Below are 16,037 nucleotides of genomic sequence, written 5' to 3' on the forward strand. Positions count from 1 at the left end.
GCTCAGCTCCCCCGGAGCACACCGAACACCCCCCCCCCACCCCGCCGCTAGCAGCCCGCTCGGGCCCTCCTTTTCGGCTGACGTCGGGGTGAGCGGAGGCGGGAGCGTGGGTGGGCCGAGCGCGCCTTCGCCGGCGATTCGGCCGGCTGTGCCACACCACCGCGCGCCCCCGCTCCGCCCGCCCCTCCGGGCGCGTCTTTTCCGGGCCCGCGCCACGCTGCGCCTCGCCCCGCCTCCTCCTCCGCCGGCCCTCCGTGTGTGCGCGCGCCGCTGCGGCTTTTTCTCCGGCCTCCGTGGCGCGCCCCTCCTTGCCCCAGCGCTAGCGGGCACGCGGCTCCTTTCCACCAGCCTCTCGAGTGTCGACCGGCTGCGGAGACGCCGCAGGCAGCGCCTCCGGTGAGTAACCCCAGCCGGCGAGGCTCCTGCCCCGGCAACCCGTGCCCTGTCGCTGTGCCGGGGCCCCCGCTCCGGCCAAGCTATCGTCCTACACCTGAGCCCGGAGGAGGTTGAGGGGACGTTTCCATTACCGGAATCCGCTCGCTTTCTTCTGGAGCTCGGGCGTTCTACCCTCCCGCCTCCTCCGGGGCCGGGAAGATCCCCGAGGTCCCGGTATCATCTCCTTTGCTGAGGTCTGGGGTCCTCGAGACCCTGGCCTGCCTCTTCTTGCCGCTCACCGCCCTCCGAGAGCCAAAAGCATCTTCCCGATCGGGGTACTAGGCTTTGCCATGACCCTTTCTTTCCAAATGAGCACATCAAGGGCTCGCCAGACCTCCAAACGACCTTTAGGGCGCTCCTGGACCTCAACTCCATTTTGTCCCCTTCGAGTCTCTCTATATCTGAGAGCTAGGGGATCTCTCTGGCCCTAGAAGCATCCGCCCTTCGAATTTGAGGGATGCCCTAGCTTCCGATATCCTCTTAGCTTCCGTATCTTTAGGTAGGTTAGAAAAACGGCTGGTTTCTAGCAGAAACATGCTCTTATTTTTTCCTGTTCTACCTATCTACATCCTTGTCCTCCATGGGTGCTGTATATTTAGCATCAGCTTTATTCACTTCCTCTTCCTCTCATTCGATTGCCCTACAGAAAGAACTGTGGTCGATGTCAATAGCACAGAGAAGAATCGAGGAGAATATGATTCACTGCCTAGCCCCCATTAAGGGGTTACATATTTTAAATAAGACGTCATTTCTTCTCTTCACTCCAGCCATCTCCTCCTTCAAAGGCATTTTTTTCACCCTCTTGAAATGACTTTGCTCTAATCGTTTTCACCTTAAAAAAAAAAATCATCCCTCTCAGAAACGGCGAGATGGAGAATAAGGGCTAAATGGCATTTAAATGAACCCCTTTGAAAAAGTAAGCAGTCTGCTTTATTGGTTAATGGTTTGATCAACGCCTCAGTTTCCTCATTTACAAAAATGAGGATGTTGAACGAAGGTTCCTTCTAGTGTTTTGATTCCAGGACCTCTAAACTCATGCTTAGTAACATGTTGCAGCATAACGGAGATTTAACCTGATGAAATCCTCATTTCCTGGTAGTTGCTTGTTGCTACGTTACTTTTTCTTTTATATTGCCTGTAACAGATGGTTTTACCTGCTCTTGGTACATAAGGCTGTAAGCAGAGATCCAATGACTGTACTGTCAATGAGCATATCAATCAAGATTTTAATAGTGTGAGGCCTCTTCCTCGGATTGTAATAGAGCTCATCTTTACGATTGAAAAGAAGTGTGAGACTTGTAAGAATAATTAACACCCTCTCTGCCATTTAGGTGGAGGATGAAACATTAAACTATTAGTCTGCTCGCACCACAGAATAAAGTACCTTATTGTTCTGATAGGAGAAGTAATTTGACACCTAAAAATCCACAGAAGGTGTAATGCAACAATTAACATCTTGAATAAATTCAATTTTCCCCCTAAAACCCCTATTTTAAAAATAAGAGATTCAGATTCAGATTTTTTGTTTGAGTGTTTTGGGTAGGGGTGGGATGGGTGGAGAAAGGACAGGCTTGCCCAGTTCAGTGAGAAGAGAAATGAATTGGGACTCTGGAGAGGCTCAGGCGCCAGTTCCAGTGCTAGCTGATTGTATAACCTTGAATAAGTCACTTTACCTCTCTTCATTTTTGCATCTGTCAGAGGGTCTTGATGTTGGCAGAATAATCCGTATAAGTCCCCCAATTTGAAAAATACATATATATATATATATCTATATATATCTCACAATTTGCATTAAGGCTGTGCCGTAAATCCTTAGTTAAACTAAGCTAAGGTAAATCCTTATTTAGAACGTTTTTCTGAAAGATCTGCTTACACTGGTTCCAATCTATATATGCATAATTCTTAATTCATCCTTATCAAATGAATTACTATATGTGGAAGTCTATAAATTGGGAAGCATTTTACAAAAGTCAGGTATTGCTAACTTAAGCTTGCAAGTGAAGGGTGTGCATACCCCACTTTATTATTTTTTTTAAACATTCAGGGCTTTTAAGAAATTTGTACGGGAATGTATACATACTGCCTTGTAACTGTAATTGGCTAGGCGCTTGAAAAGAATATGCAGGCATCTCAGTCATTCATTCATTTGTTCGTTCATTCAACTTATCTTGTTCCTCCATCTGTCACGTATTTTGTGCCAGGCCACTAGGATATGATGGTTAAGAAGACAATCCTTACCCTGCAAGGTTTAGTTTTATAGTTCAGGATGGAGGTGATGATGGTGGAAGTTTTGGAGAGACAGTTTGTATGTCAGTTTATTTTTATTAACAACAGTCAAATCAGGGACAGAAGCAAAATCCTGGGGAAGTTAAGGCTCCCCAGGGGAGGAGGAGATGATTGTAGCCTGTAGACTCTCTTCTTGGCATTTCTTTTTTTTTTTTCTTTCCTTGACTTTCAGTTATTGAGACTTTAACAAAAATGAAAGCTTTATTTTTTCCACTCCTGCTATTGGTTGGTCTTATATATTCTTTATTTTCCTTTCTCTTTTAACTGTTTATTTTAAGATAGTTGTAGTTTCTCATACAATCATAAAAATAATCCCCTTTAATTTTCCCCAGTGGTAACATCTGGCATAACTGTAGCATAATGTCACAAGGAAATTGAGACAGATACAGTCCATCCACCTGATTCAGAGATCTCCAGTTTTACATCCACTCACTTGCGTGTGTGTATTCAGTTCTATGCAGTGTTACCATATGTGTAAATTCGTGTGACTACCACCACAGTCAAGATACAGGACAATTCCATCACCCCAAAGGTCTCTAATGTTGCCCTTTTATAGCCACAGCCATCTCCCTCCCTCCCTGATCCCTGGCAACGACTGATCTGTTTTCCTTGCCTATAATTTTGTCATTTCAAGAATGGTATACAAATGAAATCATGCGATGTGTAATCTTTTGAGATCGACTTTTTTTCACTCAGTGTAATTCCCTGGAGATTCATGCAGGGAATGTGTCTTGTATCAATAGTTCTTTTTCATTCCTGAGTTGTATTCCATGCTGTGGATGTATACAGTTTAATCGTTCACCCATCGAAGGACATCTATTTCCCGTATTTTGTAACCTATTATGAATAAAGCTCCTATGAAAAATTGTGCACTGGTTTTTGTATGAACATAAATTTCCATTTCTCTGGGATAGTTGCCCAAGAGTGCAATCGCTGTTCGTATGGTAGTTGCATGTTTAGTTTTATAAGGAACTGCTGAACTGCTTTCCAGAGTGACTGTGCCATTTTACATCCCCCCGCCCGTGCCCCAGCAATGCATGAATTGTGCTCATCCTTGCTGACACTTGGTGTTGTCACTATTTTTTATTTTAGCCATTCTGATAGATATGTATATAGTGATATCTTGTCATAGTTTTAATTTGCATTTCCCTGGTGGCTAATGATGTTGAACATCTTTTCATGCGCTTATCTGCCATCTCTGTATTTTCATCAGTGAAATGTGTGGTCCATCTCTGTATTTTCATCAGTGAAATGTGTGGTCGTGTCTTTTGTCCATTTTCTAGTTGGATTTTTTTTTTTACTGTTGAGTTCTGAGAGTTCTTTATATATTCTTAATACTAGTGCTTTGTTGGCTACATGGTTTGCAAATATCTTCTCCCATCCTGCAGCTTGCCTTTTCGTTGTCTTCACAGGGAAGTTTCGCAGAACAAAAATCTTTAATTTTGATGAGGTCCAGTTTATCAGTTTTTCCTTTTATGGATCATGCCTTTTGTGTTAAGGGGTCTTATGTACCTTTGTTATTTAATTTTATTCCTTGCTGTTCTGTATAACATCCAGTACTTCTGTAAGCATTGTGAATATTTTTTTCTTTGAGCAATCCTGGAGCTCAGATGTATTCTTTGAACTAGTGGTCTTGATGGCTTTCAGTGTGTGTACATACTCATACATGGTCTCACTATATTAAAACGGCTGCCATCCTTTTGTGCCTTAAAATATAATTTCTGCCTTACCGGGCAGTCAAATGAAACATAAAAATTAATATTTTAAAATTAAGTAGACACGTCATATGCCAAGGAGATTTTTGGTTTCACTTTCTAATTTTAAAATATTTTGGCAAAACTGTATAGTTTCTAATCAACATTTGTGGTAAGTAGTCCAAAGAAAAACAATCGTGTTCTCATTTAAATGTACTTTGAAAGTCTGCTTCTGCGTTTTAAGTAGTGAAGTTGCGAATATGATGATAGATTTAGTAGGCTTTTGCTACTCAGAATAGTGAATAGAAGACTGTTGAATTTGTCTGTCTAGACCGCATGTTTTTCTTTTATAGTAGCTACTTAATGTTCATTTTAATTATCTTTTGGAATAAGCATTAGTTTTAAGGTGACTTACAGTGTTATATTTTGAAAAATATATGTGCTCATATTATGAGAACTTACAGGAAGAGCTTAGTGATCGATTTTTAGAGTATTCATTTCTGTAAGGTGGTACTGAAATTATTGTCCCTTCAGTGTCACCATATTTGCTCAAATAAGTGTATAGCCAGGGTAGTGGATTTGAAAAAGATCAATCGTTGGTATAAGACAAGGGCTGGTAAAATACTGCCGGTGGCCAAATCCTGCCCACCACCTGTTTTTATGAATAAATTTCTGTTGGAACACGGGCACATCCATTCATTTATGTATTGTCTGGCTGCATTCAAAATACAATGTCAGAGTTGAAACAGAGAACTTACGACCCTAAAAGCCAATTTACTCTCTGGTAAATTTTACGCAAAAAGTTTGCCCAGAGATAACGCAACCTTAAAAATTATTGAGTCTCTATGTTATAAAGGAAAGTTGACAAACTTTACCTTGACTTTTAGTATCTTTTAGGTATATTTCCATGGGAAATTGTGGTTCAGAGCAGTGTATTCATTTTCTTTAACTAAGTCTGAAGGCACTGTGGTCTAGGAGCAGCATTAAGGAATGGATAGAGAGTTGGGAAGGTTGATGTTGTTGTTGTCGTCGTCAAGTGTGGGGTATTTCAGTGTGAATGTCAATCTACAAGTAGGGCAAATAGTGAGATTCAGAAGCAGGCCTGTCCAGTTGCGATGTCCTTTGGAGATCCTGCTGTAAGCCAGAGCGGTAACGACAGAGCCAGGTATGGCAGCACTGTTGCTCCTGCTCCCCAAACTTCTGTGATCTTTTTTTTTTTTTTTTTTTTTTTGTGGTACGCAGGCCTCTCACTGTTGTGGCCTCTCCCGTTGCGGAGCACAGGCTCCGGATGCGCAGGCTCAGCGGCCGTGGCTCACGGGCCCAGCCGCTCCGCGGCATGTGGGATCTTCCCGGACCAGGGCACGAACCCGTGTCCCCTGCATCGGCAGGCGGACTCTCAACCACTGCGCCACCAGGGAAGCCCTGTGATCTTTAAATACATAGTAGTTTGAGCCTATCAAGCTGACCTTAAGACTGGCTGGTTTATTATTTTGTTTGAACAGCTTCCTTTTGTACATTAGAAGTTCACACTTTAGTTCTTTTAAATGTCCTACCTACAAGTAATGTTGAAAATGGAAATTGAGTTAGCACTGTGGGCTGTATATTTGGAAAGAAATGGATCTCAGCCTCACATCATACACAAAAATACATTAAGGATGTATTTTAAAAATTTCTGGAAAGCACAAGACACCATAACAAAGTTAAAAAGGCATATGACAGACTGGGGGGAAATAACTTCTACATATGCAGTGGAAGCTTTTATTGACTTTTACTTAACTGACTCACCATATTAAATGATACTCATTTCTTTCGTAAAATACACTGTGCCCTGAACACTTGATATTAGTAGGTTGGTCTCAGGTAAGCCAGGCTTGTGGACCCACCAGTACAACAGATGCTTTTATTACTGAACCTATATATGCTCGTTGTTCTTGTTTTTGTAAATACGTAATTTATTTTCATATTTTATAATGTGATACAGTCTGAGTAGTGGGGAATTGAAGTTCTTACTGAAAATTTACATATGAAATGATATGTATCTGGTATTTGCTTCAGATTATATGGGAGTTGAGGTACGGAGTGCATAGAGATGTGAAAGAAATAAAATTCAGCACGTATAGATAATTGTTGAAGCTGGGGGATAGGTTTATTATAACAAAACAAATGGTATGCTTTGGAAAGAGTTGATGAAAGCAAGTTATTACTGTATAATTAGGTGTGGGTAAGACAACGATAGAAGATTTGTATAAAATAAATATAAAAATCTGAGGGGTTCTCTACTCATAGTTCCTTGCAAGTGTCTTTTAAGTTCTTTGACATTCTACATTATCTAAGAATTCAAATTAACTTTCTTTACAATCCAGGGACCTGGAGTTAAAGAAAGGTCTTGGCTTCTTGGCCCTTTATCAAAAGTTTGACGAATGAGTGTACATTTACCACTGATAAAATGAAGATAAAATGAAATGTTTGTCATGTGCATATTTTCTTATGACTGTTCACCTTAGTTGACCTTTTCAATTAGCTAATCAAGTGTTCCAAATAACATTAGATAAAAAGGTTTCTACTGTGTAATATCTATGATATGTATAGAGCTCCTACAGATCAATAAGAAAAAGGCACCTGTTAGAAAAAGTGGCACAGGGTTATGAATTGGCCTTTCACATAAGAAGAGATTGAAATGATGATTAAAAAAGAAAAGATGCTCAAATTCATTCTAGTAATTAGGGAAATGAAAACCTTTTTTTTTTTTTTACCAAATACATTGGCAAAAACTATAATATCCACTTTTTGAAAGAAATGGGCACTCTCATACACTGTTAATGAGAGTGCAAATTGTGTAGCTTTTTGATAGAGGGTACCAAAATCCTCTCATTTTTTAAATATGCATGTATTTTGGCCCAGCAATTCTGTAGGAAGCTATTCTAAGGACATATCTGCACATTTGTATAAAGATGCATACAAGATTTCAATGCAGTGAAACTGGTCATAACAGTGAAAACTTGGCAGCACCCTAAATGTCCATCAGAAGGGGAATGATTTAAATAATGGCATGCTGTTCTGTGGAATAACATGGGGCTATTAAAGGAAAGAAACCCTTCAGACCTATATAAACTGACACAAGAGTTCCAAAATATGTTGTTAAAGGTGGGGGGGGGCAGAGGAGGGAGTTATAGAACAGTCCGTATACCATGATTCCACTTATCTAAAAGAACAAAACCTTACCATGCGTATGGATAATACAAAAAAGTGTGATTGATACGCACCACAAATGGTTATCTCTGGGGCAAAAGGGAGTGGTGTTAGAGGAAGGCAGTATAGAGATACTTATACATTTTACCCTATACAATTCTACAGTGCATTTTAATTTATGATTACTATTTTTGATACTAATTATACAGATTCATCATACGCAACATTACACACTGGAGGATAATTACAACGTGATTCTGAAATGGAGTGAATGCCTTGTATTTAGACAGCACTCGGGTAGTTTTTAAAAATAATTTTCTCCCTTTGTTAAAGTAGTATTTGTATTGTCTAAATTTTCTGCACTGAAAATATGAGTATAAAGAAGAATAAGAGCACCATAATCCCATACCCAGGGAGCTCTATTGTCAACTTCTGGGTACACGTTTGTGTACACACATGTTTGGATGCTTGCATGCACACGTGTGCACACATACATGCACGTGTGCAAACATACGTATCTTCTTTCTACAAAAATGGGTTCTTACTGTGCATACCTATTTGTAATTTGCTTCCTTTAACTTGACTCTATACTGTGAGCATCTTTCACGTTTGGTAACTCTGAATAAGTGAAAAAGACATTTTAGTGGGAAGAAGAACAACACTGTGCCATGTAAGTATAGTGTTCCACTTAAAATAACTGGTTTCTAGGACAAACTATAATCTTAAAGTCATGGCCACCAAAAGTAAATAACCAAGGAATTAAAAAATCCTCAATGTTAAACCAGTTCAGTTCTGTTTGGAATTTATGCACATGTTGTTTAAATTGTAGTTACTAGTAATGATGTATAAGTGCAATGTATTAACATGTCATTAGGAATCTTTTGGGTGGGGTTTGGTTTTAATGAAGATTTTAAAACTGAACTTGAACAGTTATTTTGGTTCAAAGAAAAACCAACCGGTCTAATTTTTGGTAAATGCGTGGGCTTAGTTGTGTTCTTTCACAGCTTACAAAAGTAAAGAAAATCTAGGTCTCTGTGGCAACGTGAATCTTTGTGTATGGTAACTCAGTCTGTAGTATATAAAATTGTACATTAGGAGAACTGTGTTGGATTTGGGCAAGTATGTACGTATTCTGCTCTCATGTCCTCTAGAAGCATTTATTACGCACATCCGCCCTAGGCTCATTATAACCTTTTCTGGGTTTATGCTGTGGGACTTAGAGGTGAAAAGACCTTAGTTTATGATGAATTCAATAGAGTATTTAACAAAAGAAGATTCTACCTTGTAGACAATGGTGTTAATGTGATGGCTTAGCGTAGCTGCTCATATTTTTGTTATGGCGATTGAAATAGCATCGCTGCTCTCCAAGGCTGTGTATCTTGAGCATTTTGGCCTTTCTGGAATTGATTTCACAGCAAGAGAATTTTTCTTTCATAGGCGCTGTGAAGTTAGCAGATTTTATGTGGGAGTCAGAATAGAGGTTTCCCATTTCTCAGTTGATTGATGACAGAGACATGTGAGATGAGGCTAGTAACAGAGGTATTGAAAATATTTATGGTGGCTTCTAGTGGTTGTTAAGAAGTTAAGGCAGTGGAAGGCATGGTGAAATACCTGTTTTCTCTTAGGTATCCTGTTTATTACCTTCAACATGTACCTAAAGCATTTTAATACTACAAAAAAAGTAATTATAGGGTTTTGAAGGACCACTCCCCTGGGGGTACCCGAGTGGTGAGTCATCAGAGAAAGCCTGCAGAAATGGGCAGAGCTGCTCCTGCTGAAATGGTGATCATTCGTTATTCTCAGAATATGTTAGTCATTTCTGCTTCTCAGATGAACTGAAAGCTGAACGTTTCCCGCAGACAGGAAACAGGAACTTGGTTGAATGAGCTTAAAGTTCAGTTATGGCTTTGGAAACAGAAGAGAAGACAGAACTAGCACTAGTATCTCATGGGACGCATCCAAGTAAAAGATGCTGTGTTCCCCATGACCACTGAAGATACTAAGTTGAGACATAGCTTAAAAGAGTAATTGAAAAATCATCACTTGACTGGGGGGTAGAACTGGGCAGAACTAGCCATAAACAACTGTCAGACGAATGTGTTTCAAATAGAGCAGAAAAGAGAAAAGCAGGCTAGGATAATGGTATTCTTGTACTTGGAACCGCAGAGACCTTCAGGATTTGCTGCAAGGTTAGTTTCGTATGCTTTAAAGCCTTTGGTGAAATATTTGGGATTCCGTTTGTGCCCAGGCACTTCCTTACAGGAGTAGGTTGGAATTTCTGTGAAGCAGGTGGTTTCCATACTCTGGAAACTAGAAAAGTCATGGTTCAGGTTCACTGTTTGGTGAATTATAGCAACCTGCAGATGGGAAGCTGTGTAGTGTTTATTTCCCCCAATAGAAAGAAATGTCAGTATTAGCATATTCATTCAAATATAGTTACACATTTTACATTTTCAAGCAGAATGACTGAACTCGTAAGGACATTATATAACACAGCTTTTCCACCAGCAAATTTTGGATTCCTCTGCTTAGATTTTGTTTTTAGTGTCAAGTATAAAGGCCAGGGTTTTTATGTGGAAGCAGGTTTTTAATTTATGCACATATTTACATTAATTTGAATATTCTCTTGATCACCAAGAGATTGTTGAATATTAAACTGTTAGTAAGGGAGTAGCTTTCTTTAGGAAGTATCCTCCAAAGAATTTACTTCTTTACAAGTAATTTTAGAAAAGACAACTGCAAAATGGAAACTTCCCTGGTGAATCTCCCACCTTTTTTTTTTTTTTTTTTTTTTTTTTTTTTTGCGGTACACGGGCCTCTCCCTGTTGTGGCCTCTCCCGTTGCAGAGCACAGGCTCCAGACGCGCAGGCCCAGCGGCCATGGCTCACGGGCCCAGCCGCTCCGCGGCATGTGGGATCTTCCCGGACCGGGGCACGAACCCGTGTCCCCTGCATCGGCAGGCGGACTCTCAACCACTGCGCCACCAGAGAAGCCCCCACCTCCTTTTTTAATCCATGTTTTGAAATGGAGTTCCCCAACCTCACTTTTAAGCCTTTCTTTTATGGCCTGAGTAGAATTGAATGAGGGGTGATCCTCAACCCCAGAAGTACAAAGTGTTCATTGGGGTTAAAAAGATACTTGTACTTGCCCTGCCGGCTGACTTGAATCCTAGCTCAGTAGGGTCATTCTGGAGTCACTGTAAGCCTAAGGGCTCTGCAAAGGTAGAAGAATATTCTACCTGGCTCTTGGAGGAAGAATATTCCAGTGCTCAGATAGCTTCCCAATCTCTATCTTGTCTCAGTGGTACCCTGCATTTGAGCCGTTGTTACTTGGTTATATGAAATGTTTGTGTGGAGTGATTGGCCTATGATTGCAGTGATATAGTACATGGGGTGCAATGGGAGAGTCATTGCTAACTTAACTTTCAGACAGCTGATCTTTTTCTCAAAAAGCCCCTAACCCTAAAGATTGTAGGGTTTTCTTTTCACCTCTTAGGGAGAAAGTGCTTCCTTACAATCTAGCTTCTAATTGTCCTCAACTGAGGAAGACTATTGACCACCTCCCTCCCTGCCTTTGACTGAAGGGTCGTGTTGCTTAGGGCACTGCCCACAGGAAAGAGGAGGTCAGTGCTGTACTAGGGCATGACCAAAGGAGTGAGAGTTGGCCATGAACATATGGTCTCTAGCCAGAGCGTACCTTGAGTTTTGAAAACTAGGAATCTCAACTCCAGTTTGTTCTTTAGAGACATATTTTAAAAACAAGCTGTAGCCTATTGGGTCCCTAAGCTAAGAGTGTGTTGAGAAGCCTTGCAGTGTTGAATCTGATATCACAGTTTCTGGTGGAAATCTGCAAAAGTGAGTCAAAACTGTGTGTTTTTCCAAAGACAGAATTGTTGTTATGAAACACATATATGTTACTTTAATGACTTTGATGAGATGGAAGCAACTCATTTTGAAGCAGCTAATTTTGGCTGAAAGAATTGCTTTTCAACCTAGAGTTGATTTCTTTAATTTTGCATCATTCCTAGCTAATGTGACACTAAGGTCATTTTATTTGTCTGGTCTCTTCTAGATGTCATAACATTTTGTCATGAGATCATGAGAAAATGTTTCTTCTGCTTTGAGAGGAGTGAGTAGGAGTCTGCTTAGGATGGAAAATCAATTCTTAGATTTGTTGCCTCTGCTGCTGACCTCTGCCTCCTGTGTGAAAGAAAATCAATGATGTTTCAAAGTCATACAGTTACATATTTGGGTTCCATAAAATTGTTCTGTGGAATGAGCTAAACTTTTAGAATTTGAGTTTGGTACTTGGCCAGATCTGGGGACATGTCCTGCGATTGCTAGACCTTTTTTTTAAAAAAAATTTTTTTTTCTTGCTTTTACCGGCAGTAGCCCATTGCTAATGAAAGATCAGGATGTTGCCTGGACTTGGCACCAGGCACCGAACCTCAATGCCTTTCTCTTCTACTTTCAGACATAGCAGCCCTGGAAACCATAAGATCGAGGTGCTGGAAGCATTCTGATAATCCCTTTTCTTATTCTTTAAAAATCTGGCCTGTTGCTGTCACACAACCATCAGGCCTCAAACAGAGAACGTTTGTTTTCAGAACCTCCTCTGTGTTGACCTTAGTTTTGCTTTTGAAGAAGAGTAAGCAGCAGGTTGCCCCGTATAGTACATGAGAAAGAGAACCGCCTTTACCTTTAACTGCTGCTCACATTGTTTGCAGATGCTTCCAGGAGGATTGAATTATAACCTAATTTAAAGAGGATGTATTTTCGCTTAACTATACACAGAAATAACTGCAAAGGGATGTCTTAAAAGCAAATTACACATTGTAGGTACAGCAGAAGTTAAATGCTTTAGGGATAAATGCGTGATATCTGCTGGTCGGAAATATCAACACTGTTGAAGTTATAGCAAGTTTCTTGGCTGACGTTTTTATGGGGACCCATAACTCCCCTTCCTTAAACAGTGTTTCATTGAGATGGGAAAAAGACTTCTGCTCTGCTTGGGAGTTTTTAGTACACTGGTGCTTCTTTTTAAATCTGTTTTTGAAATGCTTGTTTTGGATCTCATCTTCTGCAAAAGTGCCTTATATTGACACATTGTCAATACTCAAGTAATGAAACCTACAAGTAAGGAAACCTACAAGTAAGGAAACCTACAAGTAAGGAAACCCCCTGTTGTGTGTGTTCTGCAGTGGAACTAACCTATTCCAAATTTTACACTTGCTGGAGGAGTATTATAACCAGAAGGTTATAACCTGTTTGTAACAGAGGGATAGTAGTCTGCAGATGAAATTGATCCAGACCTTTTAGTTTTCTGTTTGTATTTTTAGCTCTGCATTGTCCTTTCCTTTATTCCTTTTCAGAACCTCACTTTCAGGCTTTGCATAATTTTCCTTGCCCTAATATTTAAAGGAAATTGTAAAAAATCCATTTTGAGCAAGCCAGCTGGTACCTACGCATTAACAGGTATAACTGGATAATCCCAGAGGGTAGCTATTATTATTAACTTTTTAAAAAAGTCTGGTTGGGCTATTATTATAGGGTTGAGGGTTGGCTCATGGGTATCCCTCTTTTCCTATTATACGTATATGTCTGCTCTCTATGTTAGTCTCATGTCCTCTTAAAATATTGTCTATTGAACAGTAAGCTCCAGAAGGAGTGGGCTTGGTAAATGCTCATTGAATTTTTCTTGAACGAATGCATGTGCATGTACCTGTAGCTGCCCAGGATTTGGGAAACTAAATTTTTTAAAATTTTACAGATGAAAATGGTGGTTACTGGCTATACTTATTTTTAATTTTTTTTCCCTCAAATGCCCTTATGGTGGTTAGTCTTCAGCAGTGATGATTACAAAACCAAAGAAAATAGAGACTCAACCGTTTGTTTCCTGCTTCAGTGAGCCTATGCCCAATAGGATAACATCACTTTCATATTATGAAAGTCACTGCATATGTCATTAAGTCTTTACAACTTTTGGTTGTCATGCTAGAAGGCATAGCTTCTTCCAAGACTTCTTTCTACCAAAGAAGTTTTATTCCACCATATTCTTGTTTAAATGTAGGAATCTCTTAACCAAATGGATTTTTTCTTCTGGATTTAAAAAATGTGATCTTAATACATGGCTTATTTTTTTAAATAAATGTTTCATTTTGGAATAATTTTAGATTTACAATGAATTTGTAAAGATAGTTCAGAGGTCCTGGATATTTTTCCCCAGCTCCCCCTAATGTTAACATTTTACATAACAGACACTGGTGCAGTACTCTAGAATTTATTTGGATTTCCCTAGTTTTACTACCAAAGTCTTTAATTTTTTTCCTGTTCCAGGATCCAAAATTGTTATACATGTTTATTTTAGAAAACATGTATGGATAAAAAAACAAAACAAAGTACGGGTAGTGCCCGTACGCAGAGACAACTATTGAGATTTTTTTAGTATATATCCTTCCGTATCCCCCAAACGTTTTTGGATTCCCCTAAAAAACAAAATGTGTTTTATATACTGTTTTGTAATTTGCTTTTTTACACTTAATATAGCATTTAAATTTTTTGTGAACATCTTCCCATGTTTTCTATTTTTAATGTAGTTTAATCTATTCCCTATCCTTATTTATTTGTTTATTTATTTGGCCATGCCAGTGGCTTGAGGGATCTTAGTTCCCTGACCAGGGATTGAACCCAGGTCCCCGGCAGTGAAAGCGCCAAGTCGTACCCACTGGACTGCAGGGAATTCCCTGTCCTTAGTTATTTTGTTTCCATTTCTTTGTTCAGTTAATTCTTCATGATTTAAGGCCAAACTGTGCGGGTGTTCTCAACGTTTTCCCCCCAACAAACCTGAGAAATAGGACACTCCTATCAGTAACAATGGCTCATTAACCCAGTGATTCTAAATATGTGTGTATTAGGTTGAACCATTTGAAATTGCTATATTTGTGGATGTAACAGCTTTTCGACTATTGGCAATTTTATATGGTTCAACCTAATAGTTTAAAAAAGCTTTCTAGGTCATTCTGATCCCTTTCCTCCATTCTCACTCCACTGAGAACCCCTGGCCTCTCACTCTACTGTGAATCTCTGCATTTAGAATGGTGAGCTGACTCTGAAACATTTCACCAGGCAAAACTGTTGACAAATCACCTTCCAGGTGTCTCTGATAAACACAACATCCTTAAGACTTATGCCTATGTTGATGACATATGCAGAGAACTTGAACTCCGGTGAATTGCATCTGTCCATCAGCGTGTTGAAAATAGACTTCTGAGCATCCAGCCTAAGCTCTGGAAAATACAGGCAGACTGATGGCTCCGAGTCCTGGTTCTGTATCTGTATTGGATAGCCAGGGGCACTGGCGCCACCCAGTGGTACCTTGTAGACGAGCAGCTGATGTTGCTCTTACCTCTACTTTCACTTTTTTCTTTCTTTCCTCTTCTCCCATGTTTATGGTCTCACCTTCCTTTTCTTTTCTCCATCTGTGCCAATTGCAGTAAGGGGTTTCATTTAGCCCAGCTGATGAGAATCAGAGCGCTACACTAGCCATATAATTTTGCTGTGATATCCTCATTTAAGTAAAGGCTTTGGAATATGAGACATGAAATCATACGTGTAAACATACTGAGCAGACTGTTATTCGCTCTGCTTATGAAGTCATGATTCCTACCCAGAATGGGAGTAAAATTTGTACTCTGCCAGAATGTGGTCCATCTTGTGTTTAATTTCAAGCTTGTCAGTGTATGAGAGGAAGCACGCCTATGTATCTCAGATGTGAGGAGGCATACATACATAGAGTGAAAGATTTAACTGGGAAATCATTCTTTGGTTTCCTTCGTCTTTAGTATGACTTGTTATTTCAGTCAAGAACTATTTAGTAAGCACCTACTGTGTACCTGTACGGTGCTAGGTTCTGGGGATTATAGCAGCGATGGGGACAGAGATGACTTCTGTCTTTAAAGAGCTTACAGCCCAGCCGGGGAACAGAAACTTGAACGCGTTTAGGTGCTGTGCTGGGAGAGGAAACAGCAGAGGCACCTGACGTAAAGCGGGGAGGTCAAGGAAGGCTTTTTAGAAGCGTCATTCAAACTGAGACCTAAAGGAAGCCAGGAAAAGGGAGAAGAGAATGTTCTTGGCAGAGAGAAAAGGATGTGCTAGACGCAGAGGTGAGAGATTAAGCTACGTGCTTTTGGGAACCTAAAAGAAGTTTGTGATGGCTCGGGCTGTGAGATCAACTCATTTATAAGTTTCACACCAGTCCCGGGAGGTAGGAGTAGTATTCCCTCCCTGTTAGAGTTGTAGCAGATGAGGCACAGAGGGCACAGAACTTGCCCGAGGTCACCCCACTCTAGTAAGTTGTCGCGCCAAGAACTGGACCCAGGCCGTCTGGCTCCAGCACGTTGGCTCACAACTACCTCAGCAGGACGCTGCATTATAG

The 16,037-nt window shown here is 40.3% G+C and overlaps 1 protein-coding gene across 4 annotated transcripts in view; it reads left to right on the plus strand.

The window, feature by feature from the left end:
• Window positions 1–264: 264 nt before the first annotated feature.
• Window positions 265–16,037, plus strand: part of ACSL4 (acyl-CoA synthetase long chain family member 4) — a 76,400-nt gene continuing 60,627 nt past the window's right edge. For all 4 annotated transcript variants that reach the window (XM_060138005.1, XM_060138004.1, XM_060138006.1 and 1 more), the window contains exon 1: window positions 265–396. The gene's annotated coding sequence lies outside the window, so the exon portion shown is untranslated. The remainder of the gene's footprint in view (window positions 397–16,037) is intronic.

Source organism: Lagenorhynchus albirostris, chromosome X (genome assembly GCF_949774975.1).
Source record: "Lagenorhynchus albirostris chromosome X, mLagAlb1.1, whole genome shotgun sequence".
Classification (NCBI taxonomy): domain Eukaryota; kingdom Metazoa; phylum Chordata; class Mammalia; order Artiodactyla; family Delphinidae; genus Lagenorhynchus; species Lagenorhynchus albirostris.